Source organism: Ursus arctos, unplaced genomic scaffold (assembly GCF_023065955.2).
Source record: "Ursus arctos isolate Adak ecotype North America unplaced genomic scaffold, UrsArc2.0 scaffold_1, whole genome shotgun sequence".
Taxonomy (NCBI): Eukaryota; Metazoa; Chordata; class Mammalia; order Carnivora; family Ursidae; genus Ursus; species Ursus arctos.
Genome location: NW_026622763.1, coordinates 80693238 through 80712659, shown reverse-complemented (window position 1 = coordinate 80712659; position 19422 = coordinate 80693238). Strand labels below are relative to the sequence as shown.

At 43.0% G+C, this 19422-nt stretch overlaps 1 protein-coding gene and 1 long non-coding RNA gene across 11 annotated transcripts in view; one reads left to right on the top strand and one right to left on the bottom strand.

Moving 5' to 3' along the window:
* CMKLR2 (chemerin chemokine-like receptor 2) overlaps positions 1-19422 on the top strand; it is a 44636-nt gene that overhangs the window by 14170 nt on the left and 11044 nt on the right. For 4 of the 8 annotated variants that reach the window (XM_044381224.3, XM_026492113.4, XM_026492112.4 and 1 more), the window contains one exon: positions 18355-18427. The exons of 2 other annotated variants lie outside the window; for them this stretch is intronic. The gene's annotated coding sequence lies outside the window, so the exon portion shown is untranslated. Of the gene's footprint in view, positions 1-502; positions 1338-10117; positions 10868-18354; positions 18428-19422 lie in introns of those variants that run through there. 2 more of the 8 variants (XM_048214475.2, XM_057304299.1) reach the window with 2 other exon arrangements.
* LOC113250542 (uncharacterized) lies at positions 517-12621 on the bottom strand. 3 transcript variants are annotated; one of them, XR_008956359.1, is made up of 5 exons: positions 12524-12621; positions 12001-12151; positions 7647-7870; positions 2272-2829; positions 517-1550 (listed from the first exon to the last, which is right to left on the bottom strand). It is a non-coding gene; the product is annotated as an uncharacterized LOC113250542 (long non-coding RNA). The 3 variants fall into 3 exon arrangements; XR_003314085.4 differs by lacking the exon at positions 7647-7870; XR_003314086.4 differs by lacking the exon at positions 7647-7870 and having other exon boundaries at positions 2272-2764.

The window sequence follows — 19422 nt, the reverse complement described above, 5'->3', positions numbered from 1 at the left end:
TGTCACTGTAAATGGGTAAAATATCTGAAATAAACCCCAGCTGTAGGGAGGGCCTGGCTGCCTTGGTCGGAACAACATGCAACTCTTGATCTTGGGGTTGTGAGTTCAAGCCCCATGTTGGGTGTAGAGATTACTTAAAAAAATTTTTTTTAAATCTTGAAAAAACCACAACAACCATAAATTGTATTTTTCAGGACACCTACACATCACAAATCATGTCTTACAATATACTTCTGTGTTAGGACCGCTGTAGTGATTTTAATTCTAATGTTCCACGTCAACGTGTCAAGAGGTCGAGGAGTATTTGTGTGTGTGTTTGTAAGCAGCATGATAAGATGTCACCTGGAAAACACCAGATATTTGCTGGGTCTGTTAGTTAAGCGGATATTTTTTTATTATTCAGTGTAAAATAACTAATTACAAATTATTGGGTTTTTTATAGTAACTTTTTATTATGTTATATTAGTCACCATACAGTATATCCTTAGTTAACTAATTACAAATTTAAACAAATTATTTTATTTTATTTTTTAATGATTTTATTTCTATATTTGAAGGGGGAGGGGCAACAGGAGAGGGAGAAGCAGACTCCACACTCCACACTGAGCAGGGAACCTGATGCAGAGCTCAATCCCAGGACCTTGGGATCATGACCTGAGCTGAAGGCAGACGCTTAACTGACTGAACCACCCAGACACCCTTAAACAAATTGTTTTAAATAAAAGTTGCCTAGGAAGCAAGCAGCTTTCTAGATTTGAAAATTAGAAGGTGGGGACTGGACAGAGGGAGAAAAGATGAAAAACTGAAGGCTCTTGGTTATACTTTGCTCAAAGGGCTCTAACTCTGAGCTTGGAGTAGAAACAGTCTGCACAGTATAGTCAAGTAGAATCTAAAGGGTGCTCCGGCTGACAACAGCCAGCACGTGTCCCAGGGTGACCCTTGCCAGCTGGGACCGAGCCCCCGTGGCCACCAGCACCATCAGCAAGCACCAGTGGTTTGCCAGGAGGACGTGATCGTGGGAAGGCTGTTGTTCCGTGGTTAACACTTCCACCCAGCTCCATGTGGGCAAACATCCAAATTAGACAAAACTGATGGCCAGGCTACTGCTCTCTATTTCCACATCTGTTTAGGTTCCTCTTGGTTCTTGCTCCAGTCATGATTTCTGGCTGATTCGGCTCCTGCAGCTTTGTTTGTTTCTGGTCTTAACGGAGTGAGATCCTTGGCTAATAAATAGCTACCTTCTCTGACGCTTGGCTCGCTTTAGCTGGCTGCCTTCATTCCGCCACATGTGGTGGAACATCGGTTCTCTGCGATCCGAGTCAGCTCTATCCTGGGTGGTGAGTCCTCCCCTCGTAGGTCCCCAGCAACAGCGGCTGCACCTCCTTCCTCAAGGGCACTCTACACTTCATGCCCTAACGGGCTTGCTTCCTCAAGGCTCTGCTGCTCCCTCCAGGAGCCCAGCAGCCCTCCCTCAAACTATTTCCTGGCTCAGGTTTATCCAGATAAACGACTTGGTTGTTGAGATGATTCCAGAATTCTGATGCTCCCACCTTGCAATAAGAAAGAGAAAGTAAGCAAAAAAAAGTAAAGCCAAATGTAATTTTGACCATAATGACGGAAGTTGATGTTTCGTAGGTAAAATTTTTTTTGACTTATACCCAAGTCTGTATTTATTTAAGATCTTCTTCACTTGTTCTTTCACCAGGTATTTATGGACCATATTCCATGTTCTGGGAATTGTTCTAGCAACTAAGGATATAGCAGAGACTAAAAAAAGACAAAGCTTGGGGACTCCGAGCTTACACTGTACATCTAATGGGGTTTCTTAGAGAGAGGAGGTAAATAATTAATGATTTAAAGAGCTCTCCTGTAGAGAGGGGAGAGCTTTCAGAGCCTAACCTGTATGCTAAGATGTGCTCTGTTCATCACAGATAAAGTAACCATGAAATCTGTGGCCCCTACCTGAAATCAGGGCACAGGGTTCCAAACAGTATACTCTTGCAAGCCTTAAAGAGTTGAGACATAGCAAATGTCCTGGCCTGTATTTTTTTCCAACTTTTTATTATGAAAAATTCCAAACACTCAGGAAAGTTGAAAGAATAGTGCAGAGAACAATTAAGTACTTATAATCTCGATTGATTATTAACATTTTGCCATATCTGGTTGACCAGTAATTATGTCTATATTTTCAATTTATTATTTGACAATAATCTCAAGCTTGCAAAAGAGTCACAAGAAAAATTCAAAGAATCCTCCCAAATCCCTTTTTACCTCTGTTCACCGATGGTTAAATTTTTGCTCCGTTTGTGTTTCTGTTCTGTCTGTGTATCTGTGTATGCAGTTTTTCTGAATCATTTGAGAGGAAGTTACATGCTTCATGCCCCCTTCTCCCTGTGTATTTTAGTGTCTGTTTCCTAAGAGCAAGGACATCCTTCTACATAATCGCCGCATACTTGATAATCACAGGAAATTTTAAGTTGCTGCAATACTTTTAGCCAATCTCTAATCCACGTTCCAGTTCCGTCGATTGCTTCAATAATGTTCTTTTTGGCCTTTTATTTTTCTCTAGTATAGGATGGAGTCCAGCATCATATATTACATTTAGTTGCCACGTGTCTTTGGTCTGTTTTAATCTGGAACATTTCCATAGCCTTTCTTTGTCTTTGATGACGTTGGCATTTTAAAAGAAAACAGAACTTAAAAAAAAAAAGTTCCTCATTTAGAGATTGTCTGATATCCATCTTGTGTCACAGGTTGAGTTCTTCTAGAAGAAAACTCAGAGACAGAGTTTAATGATCGGATATTAGGTCGTGAACTTAGGATCAATACCTGTGTGCAGAAAGACAATTGAGCAGGGGGAGAAATTGAGCTGCAAGGTAGGACTAGCAAAGATAGCCAGAGGTGGACCTATGAAGCTAAAATGGATCTATCAGAATTGTCCCCCACTGGGCCACCATGGCCCAGGCTTTCTATTTCCATGCTAACCCTCACTGGAGGTGAGCCGCTCTAGAAGGGCATGGCCCCGGGAAGGGAGCTCTACGTAGGAGCAGCAGGCCCTGAAGGGCTGCTAATTGGACACTACCTCCTGATGATTCTCCCACGAGCTAGGGCAACAAGTTCGGGATCTAGACTATGTAGTAACTATACCTCAGTTAAAAAAAAAAAAGATAAATGCAAAAAATCGATATCTAGTCAATTGTCACAGATTACATTTTTTTCCTTTTTTTTTTAAAGAAACCTCTAGGGGCACCTACCTGGGTGGCTCAGTGGGTTCAGCGTCTGACTTTGGCTCAGGTCATGATCTCCGGGTCCTGAGATTGAGCCCCAAGTGGGCTCAGCGGGGAGACTGCTTCTCCCTCTGCCCCTCCCCCAGCTCATGTTCTCCCTTGTGCTCTCTCTCTCTCAAATAAAAAAACATGGGGCGCCTGGGTGGCACAGCGGTTAAGCGTCTGCCTTCGGCTCAGGGCATGATCCCGGAGTTATGGGATCGAGCCCCACATCAGGCTCCTCCGCTGTGAGCCTGCTTCTTCCTCTCCCACTCCCCCTGCTTGTGTTCCCTCTCTCGCTGGCTGTCTCTACCTCTGTCAAATAAATAAATAAAATCTTTAAAAAAAATAAAAATAAAAATAAATAAAAAAACAAAAGCTTTAAAAAAGCAAGCAAGCAAGCATGATGTGGGTCTTGCACTCATGACCCCAGAGCAAGAGTTGCATGTTCCACCCAGAGCCCGTCAGGCCCCCCATCTTTTCTCTTTTAATCTGGAACTACAATTTGTTTTTCCTTGACAAAGGCTAAACAGAACAGGTCTGATGTCTTGAAGAACCTTCCTGTTTTTCGGTGTTTTTTCAAATTTGAGTCTTGTGACTTAATGTCACAGGAACTGAGGAAAATATGATTTGCTTTTAATTCGATGATTTTAAGTATTAATGCAGATGAAACAATTTTCGAAGATGTGGACTATCTTTGCTAGCATAGTCATTGAAGGCCCGCTTTTATATTCATTATTAATAAAGGAGAGTCATAGAGAAGTAAAGAGATAAAATGACTTATGACACCAATTTTATTACACATGTATAAAATCGAGTTAACTCGGTATTTGTGTGTGTTTGAGTGTGTATACGTAGCCAGATACTACTTAACCTTCACATTTTCTTCTGTAGCAAAGAACGAAACAAAAGCTGCTTTGTGTTTTTTTTTGTAATTTGCTAGTGAAAACAGGAAATGAAAGAATCATATTATCTTGTCCCATCATATTATATTGTACCATAATCATATTATATTATATTGTTACTAAAGCTTCTTTAGTCCTTTAAATGTAGCACTCATTATAAGCAGCTCTAATCCTCTTAAAATATTATGACTCATTCATTATAACAAATTAAGGAAGACATGAGACACGAAGATCTTTTCAGATTATTTCCAGACAGCCTTCTTTAACTAATGTCCTTCAATTGAGCTAGTTATAAGTTTTCTGATGGAAAATAATTATCTCTGCTAGGTATTAGTCAAATACTTTCAAAATTTGTCCGTGGCCACCACCTTGACAAGGGACAGGAGTATCTTCCTCTTTCCCCCCTCCTTTCCTCCATCCCTCCTCTCTCCTTTTTTCCCTTCTTTTATGGAAAGAATTTACCGCTAAAACTATATTACAGTACTTTTTTCCCACCTAACCTAAGACATATCCCATAAACATTAAAGAAGTGGGAAATCATCAACATAAAATTTACAACTTTATATGAGATAAATATAAAGCTAAAGATTTAGTGTTTTGTGAGGATAAAGTATAATAGAGAATTGGTCAATTTTGCCTATTTTGAGCCAATTTGTTTTAATTCAATACCATTCCTTGAATATTCATTGTGTTTAAGTCCCTGTACTGGACCCTTTGATGAGAAACAAATTTGACTGTTTGATTGATTCATGTATTCATTCATTCACTTTTATAGTCTCTACAACTAAATTAAATTTAGGGAGGAGAAGATGGTGGGAAAATATACGTGTTTCCATAGGAGTTTAACTAGTAAGCAGGCTAAATTACTATTCTTAGACTTAATATGCCTTATTTTTTATTTGTGGGGCTTTTTTTTTTTTGAAGATTTATTTATTTATTTCAAAGAGAGAGAGGGTGAGCAGGGGGCTAGAGGGGGAGGGAGAGAATCTCAAACAGACTCCAATTGAGCGCAGAGCCTGACTTGATCAGCCTGGCTTGATCTCATGACCCTGAGATCAGACCGGAGCTGAAACCAAGAGTTGGACACTTAACCTAGGCACCCCTCAGCCTAATTTTTTAAAGAACACCATGCTATTTGAGCCACGTGGTTCCCATATGCACAAAATATGCCTGTTCAAACTCCCCATCTGGGTGACATGAGCAAAACAAGCAAAGTCAGGACCTCAGAAAATGCTCTCCTCCACAAAGCAACAAGAAACGCAAAATGGTCTGAATCCACTTTTCCAGAACTCTAATCCTAATCCAAAGGCTTGCGACAATCCGGGAGTGTTCATCGAAAACAAACAAAATTTAAAACGGCTTAATCTCAGTACAAGAAGTGAGCTGCGTGGCATTTGTGACTTGCTCTAGTCTTACCCTGCCTGGCAATCTTCTGGAAAACTAACAGTCCACCCCCTCAGTGAAGCCCGGCCGCCTCATAGCAAGCGAAAGGAAGAGAGAGTAGTTTTGGGACTCCTTAAAAGCTTCACTCCCAGGGAACTATTATGTGACCTGGCTGGTGGCTCCCTGGAAAGCCTCGCTTGTAGGATTATCTATATTTGACCTAAGGCAGCTCACCAACGGTGAAAAGCTTTTTCCCCATAAGCATTTATCGAAAATAATAACAGGAAGTTACTTAGCTTTGCAGCTGCCTGAGGAGATGGATACCAGTTGAGGGAAAGCATTAACCAAAAGCTTTATTTAAAAAAAATTTTTTTAAAGATTTATTTATTCATCTATTTGAGAGAGCACGCGCACGTGCACGCACATGTGTGAGGTGGGGAGGGGCAGAGGGAGAGGGAGAAGGAGGACGCTGACTCCCCGCTAAGCAGGGAGCCCAATGCAGGGCTCAGGAGCAAGACCCTGAGATCATGGGGCGCCGGGGTGGCTCAATTGTCCAGCGTCTGCCTTGGCTCAGGTCATGATCCTGGGGTCCTGGGATCCAGCCCCGCATCAAAGGGCTCCCTGCTCAGCAGGAAGCTTCTCCCTCTCCCAGTCCCCCTGTTTGTGTTCCCTCTCTAGCTGTCTCTCTCTGTGTCAAATAAATAAATAAAATATCACACAAAAAAAACCCCAAAACAAAAACAACCCTGAGATTACAACCTGAGCCAAAACCAAGAGTTGGACGCTTAACTGACTGAGCCTCCCGGGCGCCCCTCACCAAAAGCTTTAAAAGACTGAGGAATAAGACAGAGGGGCTTTGAAAAGCTCTGCCCTATACCTGAGAATGAAGAAGGCCACATGCAAGTATAGGGCTGTGCTCATGCCCAGGGTCCGGTGCATTGCCAAGAAAGCCATGAAAAGGCCCTAAGCTTTCACCTTGGATGACCTTGAAGGTTCTGCAAGCAGAAAATGAAGCCTAAGGCAGACTTGAAAGTGTGCCCCCTTGGGGCACCTGGGTGGCTCAGTAAGTTAAGCGACTGTGGGAAGCCTGGTTCTCCTTCTCTTGCCCTTCCTCCGGCTTGTGCTCTCTCTCTCGCTCACTCACTCTCTGTCTCTCAAACAAATAAAAAGCTGAAAAAAAAATTAAAAAAAAAAAAAGAAAAAGAAAAGAAAGTGTGCCCCCAACATGCATCCGTGCCCCCTGGCTCCTCAGCAAAACCTGGGAGACTTACTGGTTCCAGGCATTTAAGGAAATTTCCAGGTCTTACATTATACCTTCTTAGCTTTGCATGGTGGTAACAACAAAGGAAAGGTTGCATAAGCCATGGCTTTGATGTTTCTCTGCATTCCTGATCCCCCCATTTGAGTTCAGGCCCCTACGAATTTCCTTTACTTTCTCGCCAGCTCAGCCATACATTTAGAAAGATGATTTTGTTATGTTTAATCCAGTGTTTTTCGAGGTTTTGTAGTGAGAAGTGTTTAAAGAATACCCGGATATCCAGAGTCCCATATTGCTGGAATCATAATTCCACCCAGCTTCCGAGCTATTAGGAACGGTCTACCAACGCTGTCATTTCATCTGAATACATACACAGTAAGGCGCAGGGCGTCGTGTGGATTCCACTGACTGCATTGCTCAAGAGGCCCACTCGTCTGTTTCTGCAGCTCAGCCTCAGAGCCAGGCTCGAAGCAGCTCCTGTTTTCTCTCCTTATCCACGAGGGGCCCCAGGACCTCAGACACCTCCCTCTTCCTCAGTGGCCGACTCTACCCACCTCTCTTGTTGCACGTCTATCCAACTGCCATATTCTTTGCTCCACAAACATTTATTTTTACCTTAAATCTTTTACTGTTTTTTTTTTAAGATTTTTATTTATTTATTCGACAGAGATAGAGACAGCCAGCGAGACAGGGAACACAAGCAGGGGGAGTGGGAGAGGAAGAAGCAGGCTCCCAGCAGAGGAGCCTGATGTGGGGCTCGATCCCATAATGCCGGGATCACGCCCTGAGCCGAAGGCAGACGCTTAACCGCTGTGCCACCCAGGCGCCCCTTACCTTAAATCTTTTACTGTTAATCACCAGAGGAGAATAGTAGATACCAGAAACATGATTGGTATGAGAAATTTCCAAGCATTTCATAATTTTACAAAAGGTCTTAGAATCATGGTCCTGATTCCCTTCTAGAATGAGTTTGTATCTTCCATATTTATTCTCTTAGGGCGTTGTTCCATATTGGGTGAAGGCCAAAGGGATGCTGTTTTCAAACATGACTCTTCTTCCTAAATTGAAGATAGAAGGGCCTGTGGATGCTATCAGGGCAGAACAAAGGTATCCCTGTCCTCTCCCGAGTCACCAGATTGAATGATCCCCAAATCAGTCAACCTCTGTCCTGATCAGGAATATTATGGGATGCCTGGGTGGCTCAGTCAGTTAAGTGTCTGCCTTCAGCTCAAGTCATGATCCCAGGGTCCTGGGATCGAGTCCTGCATCAGGCTCCTTACTCAGCGGGGAGCCTGCTTCTACCTCTGCCTGCCATTCCCTCTGCTTGTGCCCTCTCTCTCCTTCTCTCTGGCAAGTAAATAAACAAAATCTTAAAAAAAAAAAAAGGAATATTATGGCCGTTACTTTATAATCCTATTTTTAGATGCTCAAAACACCCACATATCAACTAGACTTTGACTGCAGACCTACTTTTAACCTCCTGGTTAGCACAAGGCTTTATTCCCTTCTGTACTTTGATTTGATAATATGATAGACTGCTTTACCTTCCATCCTTTATGTTTTAGACTTTCTTTCCTATTTTCCATCTCACTGTTTCGCTGCGCTATGTCTTAGGTGCCCTCCTCAGATACATCTTCTAGTTTACAGTCTCCCTTTGACTGGGCTAAGCTACTATTTTATGCATGCGGTAAAATAAATTTCAATATCAACTTTGTAATTTCTAGAAGTTCTGCATGATTCTTTTTTTTTTTTTTTTAAGATTTTGTTTATTTGACACAGAGAGAGACAGCCAGTGAGAGAGGGAACACAAGCAGGGGGAGTGGGAGAGGAAGAAGCAGGCTCCCAGCGGGGGAGCCTGATGTGGGGCTCGATCCCAGAACGCTGGGATCACGCCCTGAGCTGAAGGCAGACGCTTAACCGCTGTGCCACCCAGGCGCCCCGCATGATTCTTTATAAAACTTTTTTGGCCCAAAGTAGATGTTTTGCCTAAAATCCTAGTAATTATTAGTGCTTCTGTCTTAGGATTTTTTTTTTCTATCCCCACCACTCCATATTCAGGTATTTATGTGTTCTACTAACTCTGTTTTTCTCATGTATAAAATGAAGGGACTAGACTAAATTGTCTCTGCCATCTCATTTCACTTTAGCAGACTGTAATTCTAAGATCTTTAAAGATTTATTTATTTATTTGAGAGAGAGTGAGCACTCGCGTGTGAGCAGGGGGAGGGGCAGAAGGAGAGGGAGAGAGGGAATCTCAAGCAGACTCCCCCTGAGCACAGAGCCCGATGCAGGGCTCGATCCCACGGCCCTGAGACCATGCATGACCTGAGGCGACATCAAAAGTCTGGCACTTAACCGATTAAGCCACCCAGGTGCCCCAATAATTGCATAATCTTTGGCCATACTAACTTCACCCTCTTTGAAAGAGATTAAAGAACAGAAATTGGTTTGTAAAAGGAGAACTCCCCTTCCCCAACTAATAAGGGCAAGTTGAAAAAGATGAAAACAAATAGAAATGGCAGCTACATCTTCGGGGGTGAAAATGAGACATGAGAAAATTGTTTCCCTTCACAGCACATTACATGGCACGTTTACCCTTCATGGCACCGCATCCCTCCCAAACCCCTTAGTGAAGGAGGCACTGCATATATGCATGGATTGGTAGGAGATTATGGCCAAGCCACAGAATCAGAACGACATCCTGACCAATGGCCAGGAGAGCCAGCAAGCTGTGTCAGGTACCTCAGAGTTTCCGGGTTGGCAGCGCTTTAGACATCATCAAGCCCAGTCACACTTAATTCCTGGTTTCCTCCTACAAAACCCTCAATTCGTGGTTGCCTCATTAAACACCTCCACGTATGAGAAATGTCCCATCACCTGACACGGCTTTGCACCAGAAGGAAAGCTCCGTGGGTCGGTCACTGCTATTCACTACTATTTGTTCAGGGCTTAGGACATATAGTAGATGCTCAATAAATATTTTCTTAAATGTTTTTTGATAAATATTTTTTAAATAAATAAATGCCTATTTTTAACAACTATCATCTTTAGAAAGTTTTGCCTTATGTTGAGCTAAAATGTGTCCTTCTCTCGCGTCCTTAGTTTTGCTCTCTGGCCAGATAAAAATTCCCTCATCTGCATACCAGACCTCGAACCATTTGAAAAAAGTTATCCCACTCTGAGGCACCTGGCTGGCTCAGCCGGAAGAGCATGCAACTCTTGATCTCAGGCTTGTGAGTTTGAGCCCCATGTTGGATACAGAGATTACCAAAAAAAAAAAAAAAATTTTTTTTTTAAGTTATCCTGTCCTTTCTCTTCTAGAATAAATAACTTCCACCAATTCATTCAGCGTTCCTCACATGATGTAATTTTAAGCTTTCTCTCTGTCCTGTTGTCTCTTTTCTGGACGCGCTCCAGTTTATCATTGTTCATCTGAAACTGTAATTCTCAGAAAAGAATACAATACCCCCAGCTGCAACCTGACCAGTTCAAGCAGAGTTGGACAAACACTCCCTTAATTCTATTAGAACAGCTCAAGGACAAATTCACCATTTTCCCCTTTTTTAAAGCAGTCACATTTCTTTGTGGACTCACAGAGAGCTCGTGGTCAAGGAGAAGTCTTACTTTGGTGCAGAAACTTCACACGTCTAAACTTCAGAACAGATTGCCACAGGACATGAGTCACACTGCCTTTGGGGAATGGTGCACATCGTGGAAATGCAAGTGGAGGTGGGGGGCTGGGACCCCGCCCAGGCAGGCCACATCAGCTCCCTTCTCCTGGGTGATAAAAAGGCACTGAACACGCCATTAGCCCATCTTCTGTATCTCTTTGATGTAGGCTTACCAAATCCATTTTAGGAAAAAAATCCAGGGCCTGTAATTGCTGCCTAAGCACATTACCAACTAGGAAAACCTGTCAGGAGACGATTTGTTTTCTACAGTAACTGGCACAAAGTTCAATGCAGGTGTTGCTTAACAAGTGAATTCTGAAGTGAGAGAAGACAGGTAATTTCTAACGAACATTCTGGACACTGCCTTGAAGTCCTATTTTCCAGGTCAGTATGGTAAAATTAGATTTTTTAAGAAGTAATAGGAAGGCCATTCTGAGTATCTCTTTTCGGAACCTTCGAAACTTGATTATCTTGAATGCAAGCAAAACGAAAGTGTCTTCAACTCAAGATCTCTATGGTTACTCTTAGTATGACTCTGTATGGTGGTTTTATTTATTTTTCTAAGATTTTATTTATTTATTTGAGAGAGAGAGAGAGGAGATCGCACAAGCAGGGGGAGGGGCAGAGGCAGAGGGAGAAGCAGGCTCCCCGCTGAGCAGGGACCCTGATGCAGGGCTGATCCCAGGACCCTGAGATCATGACCCGAGCCAAAGGCAGATGCTTAACTGACTGAGCCACCCAGGCGCCCCTGTATGGTGGTTTTATTTTTTTTTAATTTTTTTTTTTTAATTTTTTTTTAAAGATTTTATTTATTTATTCGACAGGACAGAGACAGCCAGCGAAAGAGGGAACACAAGCAGGGGGAGTGGGAGAGGAAGAAGCAGGCTCATAGCGGAGGAGCCTGATGTGGGGCTTGATCCCATAACGCCGGGATCACGCCCTGAGCCGAAGGCAGACGCTTAACCGCTGTGCCACCCAGGCGCCCCTGTATGGTGGTTTTTAAATATGAACTTAGAATGGCCATGCTTTTGCTGCTTCTATTTGTTTATTTATTTTTATATTTTTAAAGATTTTATTTATTTACTGGAGAGAAAGGGAGGGAGAAAGCACGAGCAGGCGGAGGGACAGAGGGAGAAGCAGGGTCCCCACTGAGCAGGGAGCCCGATGAGGACTCAATCCCAGGGCCCTGGGATCACGACCTGAGCTGAAGGCAAATGCTTAACTGACTGAGCCACCCAGGCACCTGCTTTTTCTGCGTTTAATAACTTTCTGTAATTGGACTTTAGGCTTAAAACAGTTTGTCTAAATTTGCCTTGTTAGAGGAAATCTATGAACAGAAAAGATACAGACAGGAACCTTTGCTAAAAGTAAACTTTTTAAAAAATTTTATTTACAAGTGGTTTGTTACTGAATTCCTTCCAAGTTCCTATCCAGGAAACAAAATGCTTATATTATGTTTCTCTGAAGATATATTATAGGACTTGTATAGGTGCCAAGATATTTTCTGATTTAAGTACCTGGTGAAGCACTTGGCTGTTGAGTTCTCCGAAGCAGAGATGATAGGAACAGCGCGGGTAGAGGCATCCGTCCTTCCTCTCTCCCGCGCCACTGTGCTTAATGACTTTCACAAGATCCCTTTCCTTTTCCTCAAGTACCAGACCTCCATCTCTGGGACAAGGTGAATCGTATCAAAGATGAAAGAAAGATATTAAATAAATGCAGATTATTTTATTGTATAGTTACTGTGTCCAGAACCAATTTACAAAATAATACAGTGAAGAGGCCTTAGAAGTGGTTCTTCCCTCTCATTTCTACCACTACAGACAGCGAGCAAATGGGAAAGATGCCTATTGTAAAATGAATTAGGAATAAAAGAAAGCTCTTAAAATATAGTCCTATGTTTTACCACTGAACCAGGATCTGATGATATTCTTTCCTTGCCCACCCCCTTCCTCTCTTCCTTCCTTCATTTAATATTTTTCTTTCTTTCTTAGTCAAGGAAAGAAGAGGGGAAGATATAAATGCTCTCTCTCTCCTTACCTTCTAGTTATGCGAACGTAACTACGCAGACCTAGTTAGGAAGCGGAGATTCTACTTCTCCCGCAGTTCTACAGCTGTTTTGGGCACCACTGCGTGTTTATAACCTTTTCTCACAGATGTTACATTTTATGAAATCTGACTCATTAGGGTGGTACTAGTATCTTTAGATGGAAAGAAATCCCTGAGGGCTGATTACACAAGTCTGCTTCACTCAAAACCTGAACTATTTGAACAGAATATTTCCCGGAAAAAAAAAGAATTTGTCATAATTAAATAAATCAGAGAGCAATGATTTTAAATTCTTTTTTCTTTTTTTTTTTCCAGGAAGAATGAGGGAGGGACCATGTTCTTGTTTGGGGAGGTTTCGGTTTTATTTGCAGAATGTTTCTAATTTGTGTGGGCCTTTTCATTTTGGACCTTGGTCTATGGTTTTGTTTCAGTATGTAAAAAACACTGACTAGAAGACATTGTTTGCCCACTCTGTGCAAATCACCAGATTTGATACGACTTGGAGGCATGGAGGGTAGTAAAAGAGCTAGAATACATCGTCCTGCCATCTTTGTGCTTCTCATAAGAGTTTAATGTCCCCGTATTTTCCAGATGAGACCCCTGGGGTCCTCAGAGGGAAGGTGACTCATCCAGAGACATGCTGCTAGTGACATGCAGAACTAAGACTAGAACCATCTCTCCTTAGCTCCAAAGTTTTTTGTTTTTTTTTTTTTTTTTTTTTAACACACCAGGCTACTAGGATCCTGTGGACTTAAATGGGGCAAGAGTTATGGCACGGCCAACACTAGGATAAGACAACTGACACAAAATTGTCACAAGTACCGAAAATCTCATTAATCAAAATGGATGCAAAACATCTTCTAAACAAAAAAATATCAAAATGTTAAGCGAAGTCAGGATCTGGCCCTGCTCTTGTATGACCCCGCCTCACCTGCCTTACCCTGGTCCCGGCCCTACGTCATGCAATCTGAGCTCTTGGGTGAGCTAAGGAGTCAAACAACAAGGAAATATTCCCATGGCTGGGATAATAGTAAATTATTATTGTAAGTTGTCATGGAATCCTTGAATCTTTAGAACGGGATGCCCAGGTGTTCAGGGATAGGTCCCGAACTCTCCACAGTATTGTGTTGAGATGAAATGGCTCACATTTGTTTTATTTTATTACTTTTTAAAAAGACTGTATTTATTTATTTGTCAGAAAGAGGGAGAGAGAGCACAAGCAGGGGGAGTGGCAGGCAGAGGGAGAAGCAGGCTCCTTGCTGAGTAGGGAGCCCGAGGCAGCACTCAATTCCGGAACCCTGGGATCATGACCTGAGCCGAAGGCAGACGCTTAACCAACTGAGCCACTCAGGCACCACAAAGAAAATCTTTTAAAAGAGAAAAAAGAAAGAAACAAGAGCATGGGGGAAAACTCAAAATGTGACAGTGGGTCATGCTAATCTCTAGGGAACACTGTGTCTATAATGAACCTGTTTCCCTTCAAAGGCTCTGGACAAAGTGGAGCCTTGCAGTGAAGTCTGGTTGGAGGGCTTTGATCAGAAGTAGAAACTGGGTTAAAATTTTTCTTCCCTGGGTGCCTTGGTGGCTCAGGTCATGATCTCCAGGTCCTGGGATCGAGCCCTGTGTCGGGCTCCCCACTCAGCGGGGAGTCTGCTTCTCCCTCTCCCTCTGCCTCTCCTCCTGCTTGTGCTCTCTCTGTCTCTCTGTCTCTCTCAAATAAGTAAATAAATCTTTTAAAAAAAGTTTTCTTCCCCTTTTTTGATTTTCTTCTCTCTCATCAATGTCCTATGACCGAAGTGGTAAGCTGGGACCTGGGCACATACCATTTGAAAGTACCCTTGCCCTTAGGAAGCCAAGAAGAAATCCCAGCGAATCCAGGAGGACAGGAGAAGCCTTTGGCAAATTCGGTCCTCCAGGTTCATACGTGGTCCAGTTCACCAAGAGAGACTTGACCTGCTTCAGGGCCGTGAACAATATGCACTTGCCCGAGTGTCCTCAGACATCCAGCGGCCGCAGAGCTACATGGGAGTTGGTTTAGATCCCTGGTCAGACAGTTTGGTTCTTCACTTTTCCACATTTTGCAGGGACTTTAACAGCAGAGTCAGAACCAGCCCCAGGAACAGAATAGGTTCTGGGTAGATGGGGGCCTATGACATCGGCTTACTATGCACCTGTGACAGGAGCTCAGCGTTACAACCTGTGCTCCCAGTCCGCTCCCCTGCGCCTAGGGCTGCGGGTGGCAGGTGGTGAGTGGTGAGGAAGTCGAAGAAAGAACCCAAGCAACTCTCTCGTGTCGTTCTCAGCTTCCTCCTATCCAGTAACCCTCGTTTGTAGGGAGGAGTGCTTCATTTTTTCCTTTCCTTTCCTTTTGTTTTGTAATCATTTAGCCACAGGTATAGCTCTAGTAAAGAAAGTAGGATTATTTGCTAAAGTCAGTCTCGTTCTCAGAAGCTCTACTGCTTGAGAAAGGCTTCTTGTGCCTTGGGTGTCTAAAGGTTAAGGCCATGTGCATTCACAAATTTGGATAAGAATTCGAACCATGCCCGCTTGCCGGCCAAAGGTTTTTTCCAAGTTCTGCGATTTTCCTCGTCTTCAGTCTCCTAATCAGTAGATAGAAAATAAGGGCTCAAAAATCATCTCAAAAACAGTTGTCATAGATCCTTCCTCTTAAAAGATGAAGTTAAAGACCCCCCTCGTGCGTGTATCCATGCCTTCTGGAGCCTCCCCATCCGGCAGCCAGGCTGTGCCCGAACCCCCCTCAGTGCCCATCCAATGCTGTGCGTCTGTTTGCTCGATTTGTTGGCTGGTAGGTTTTTAACATTCTCCGTTTTGAACAGCTATAAATTCTTGTTTCTACTAAGCCAAAATTTTCCTGGCTGTTATGGCAACATTTTTTTTTGCCCTAGCTCCAACATGAGAAACACAGAGAATAAATGTCTCATTTTTTCCTCATCTTCGAGTATCTGAAGACAGCTATCAGACTCCTTCAGTTTTCCTTTCTCGCTGGTTTGCTTCAAACATGCCAACAAAGACAGAACTTCGAGTAGCCTCAGTCTCCCGAGTCCTTCCTTTTACACTGCTTTCACTTTCCAGTGGTCTTCTCAAAATCTGTTTTGCCGACCTCAATGAAGTACTAATACAGATTGACCATGACGAGGTGGAGGTGAGGCTGCCAGCTGTGTTTTCATTACCATGAAATAATTTTAAATGTTCATGACGAATGGCTCTAAACCATCAAAATAATGGTTCCGGCACCCAACTGTTTGATAATGATCGACTGGCAAGACTTTTGACTTAGGCTTCATTTTATCTTCTGTGACTACGTTTTATCCCACACCCCCTCCCATGTCCTCCCCGAGGGGGCAAAAAGGCAAAAATATTGTCAGGCATAATCTTACATGAATGGGAGGAAGTTCTAGAATTGTTGCCCTTCCCTCCACCCCTCACATTCTTGCTGCTGTGTTGGAAGAACATCACTGTTGCAACCGAACAAGTTTCCCTTCCACCTCCTTGACCAAGTTCACTTACTACCTCTCTGAATGATACACAGTATTGTTTTGTGAAGTGGCTACAAATTCAGTCTATTCTGCAAGTCCCTTGACTTTCCTTCCTTCTCCTTTACGAGAATAGCCTTCTCTCTCCTTTTAAATTTTTTTTTAAGGTTTATTTATTTATTTTAGGGAGAGAGAGCAAGAGAGCATGAGAGCATGCGAGTGGGGGCAGGGGCAAAGGGAGAGAATCTCAAGCAGACGCCCCACTGAGAGCAGAGCCTGATGCAAGGCTCCATCTCAGGACCCACGAGATGATGAGCTGAGCCGAAATCAAGAGTCTGACACTTAACCTATTAAGCCACCCAGGAGCCCCAGCCTTCTCTCTCAACAAAGGAAATATCTTAGCATAAATTAAAATAAGACTCTAATGGCTGCCCTTTCAGTTTCCACCCTAAACCTGGTATTCCCCTTAGGCTTCTGTAAATGTCGTTGACTATATGTGATTGAGAAGCAAAACGTCTTCAGTGTCAAGTAATGATGAAATAGAAAACAGGTATGTTATGGTAGGCTGCGCAGACTTTCACTGTGCGCCCCTGACTTCAGAATTTAAACCATGGGTGGTATCTACCTATGAGAAGTCATGTAATTGGTGAGGTGCTCTGTTGTGACTCCTGCTTCCAAAATCAATTCTCCAGGAGACATAACACTGTGAGAAAACATTAAAAAGGATTAAAGCTTTAGCGTTGACCACTTACATGAATGAAAATATCCAAAACGTAAATTGGGAAAATTTGGATCTCCAGCAGCTGCATAGTCACATGCCCTACAAAAATAAAGTTACCCAAGTCCTATGCCACTGAGGTTTTCAAATTCAGTACCCGCATTCTTTCTGCTAAAAAATTACTTGGAAAATCCTGTTTCAAGGAAATACTGATTTGGAGATTTCTCTTTGCTATGACCAAGGCTTTGAAACATTACATTATTGATGGTGGTGATTCTCCCAGACTCTGGGTAAAATTTGGAAAGAAGTGAGATAAAGACCTGGACTATGTTGGGGTGCCTGGCTGGCTCAGTTGGTAGAACATGTGAGTCTGGATGGCAACTCTTGATCTCAGGGTCATGAGTCCAAGCCCCATGTTGGGCATACAGCTTACATTTAAAAGGAAAGAAAAAAGTAAAAAGACCTAGACCATATCCTTATTCAAAAGTAAATAAGTAGCTTATGTAAAAGAGAGAAGTAAGAGGAATATAATGTTCTATGGTATTCTATTTTTTCACCACTCTTGGCCAGATATGGGGATAACAATGACATCTGACGGCTAGATACAGGGGGCCCCCAATTCACTTTCAGAAGGCAGGCATCTAACATTGTGTGAACTCCATACAGAGTTAATATTTTTAAAAATATGAAGCTCACAAACAAAACAAGTTTTTTAAAAAGGATTTTTTAAAAAATTTATTTGAAAGAGAGAAAGTGCACAAGCAGGGGGGAGGGGTAGAGAGAGGGGGAGAAGCCGGCTTCCCGCTGAGCAGGGAGCTGGTTGTGGCGCTCAGATGTGGGGCTCAATCCCGGGACCTGAGACCATGACCTGAGGCGAAGGCAGACACTTAGCTGACTGAGCCACCCAGGCGACCTCTGCCAAAATAAGTTTTTTAAGTCTGTGCTTAAAATCTTCTCATACTTTTTTTCTTTAAAGATTTTATTTATTTATTTATTTGAGAGAGAGTTAGTGAGAGAGAGAGCACAAGCAGGGAGGAGAGGGAGAAGCAGGCTCTCTGTTAAGCAGGGAGTCCCATGTGGGGCTCGATCCCAGGACCCTGAGATCATGACCCAAGCCAAAGGCAGCCACTTATCCGACTGAGCCACCCAGGCATCCCTCTTCTCATACTTTTCATGAAGTAACACAAACAAGTCCTCTCTGTTCTATGCCCCGCCCCCACGTGTGCCGCATCCAGTCCTGAACTGGTCATCATCAGTAGCTACAATTATCGAGCGTGCTTTATGTGCCAGGTCCTGAGCAAACCGCTTTTTGAGGATTTCCTTACGTGATGATTGCAGCAACCCTATGAGTTAGTGCTATTACTCTAGCTATTTTACAAGCGAGGAAGCTGAGGTTTTGAGGTAGAAGGTGATTAGTCTGACATTCCACAGCCAGGAGGAGATGGGACTGGGAACTGCTCTCAGGCATTCTGATTCCAGAGCCCACAGGCCACTTTAATGCTGGGTATTTCAATTACACCTGGGTGTTCATTAGCTTGAAGTCTCGCAAACAAATTAAGCCTGAAGCTTTCTCCCTGACCCAAGGTTAATTATTCACTGTTCTCTCCCAGCAATCCACAGAGCCATAGAGATTGTACAAATCCGGACGCTAATTTCTGGGGGGAGCACTGAAACAACTGAAACGTAAGTAGGTGCTGACTTTGCAAATATGTGCTATGTCCTCTTCAACTGTTCAGGGGAACCCTGGGGTTTAGACTCGCAGTCAGCCTTTTTATGAAAAGACCTTGACCCCAACAGAGTGAAAATAGGTATCGTTTCATTTCCACTTGATTCAATTGTTCTTTTCACATAAAGGAAGTACTTTCTCCCAACCCCATTGCCTTCGAAAGTGAATAAGACATTTGTATGCCTACAATTAGTTAGCTTTTCTATCTGAGGTTGATTTTAATGCCAACTCAATATAAAAGTTACTGTGAAGATTATACTCAGTTGAGCTAAGCTTCCTGAAAGCGTCTATTAATTTCTTAAATGAATGTCCATCAAAGACGTCTCCCTCATCTTTATTCTCACTCTCATGCCTAAGGCCCTTCCATCTTTGAAGTCAGTCGTGGCAACATTCTCCCAAACCGCTGCCAGATGACCTTTAGGAAAACAAAGTTTCAGTGCTGTCACTCCCTGCTACAAACATCTTTATTTGCTCCCAACTGGCAGTGAAATAAAATCCAAATACTTAAACATGACATTCAAGGGCTTCATTACCAGAATCCTCCCCTATTTTTGTTGTCTTTTTTGAGCCAAACCAAAATACTTCCATCTTCCTAGTATGCCAAGGACTGTTGTTATTTATCTTAAAGTCTGACATTAAGTCCTAAATGACATAGGAACTACAGATAGGCAAGATGCTTCTCTATTAATGGATCTGTGTTGCCAGGCCTTGGGGGGGGCGGGGGAGGCGATGTGACAATCACTGTTCTATCACCTCCCACCCCGCCGGAGCCACCTGCTGGTCGCTGAGACAACCCAACCTTTAGTTCCAATTTTAAACCTCCTTTGCTTCCCTTGACCGAATCAATGGAGTAACTTTATAAAATAGTTCTGTGTACTGCAACATCTTCCAAGTAGAGATTGCTCATCCGAAGGGCAGCAAAATATTCTGCTGGTGTCAAACATCTTGAGTA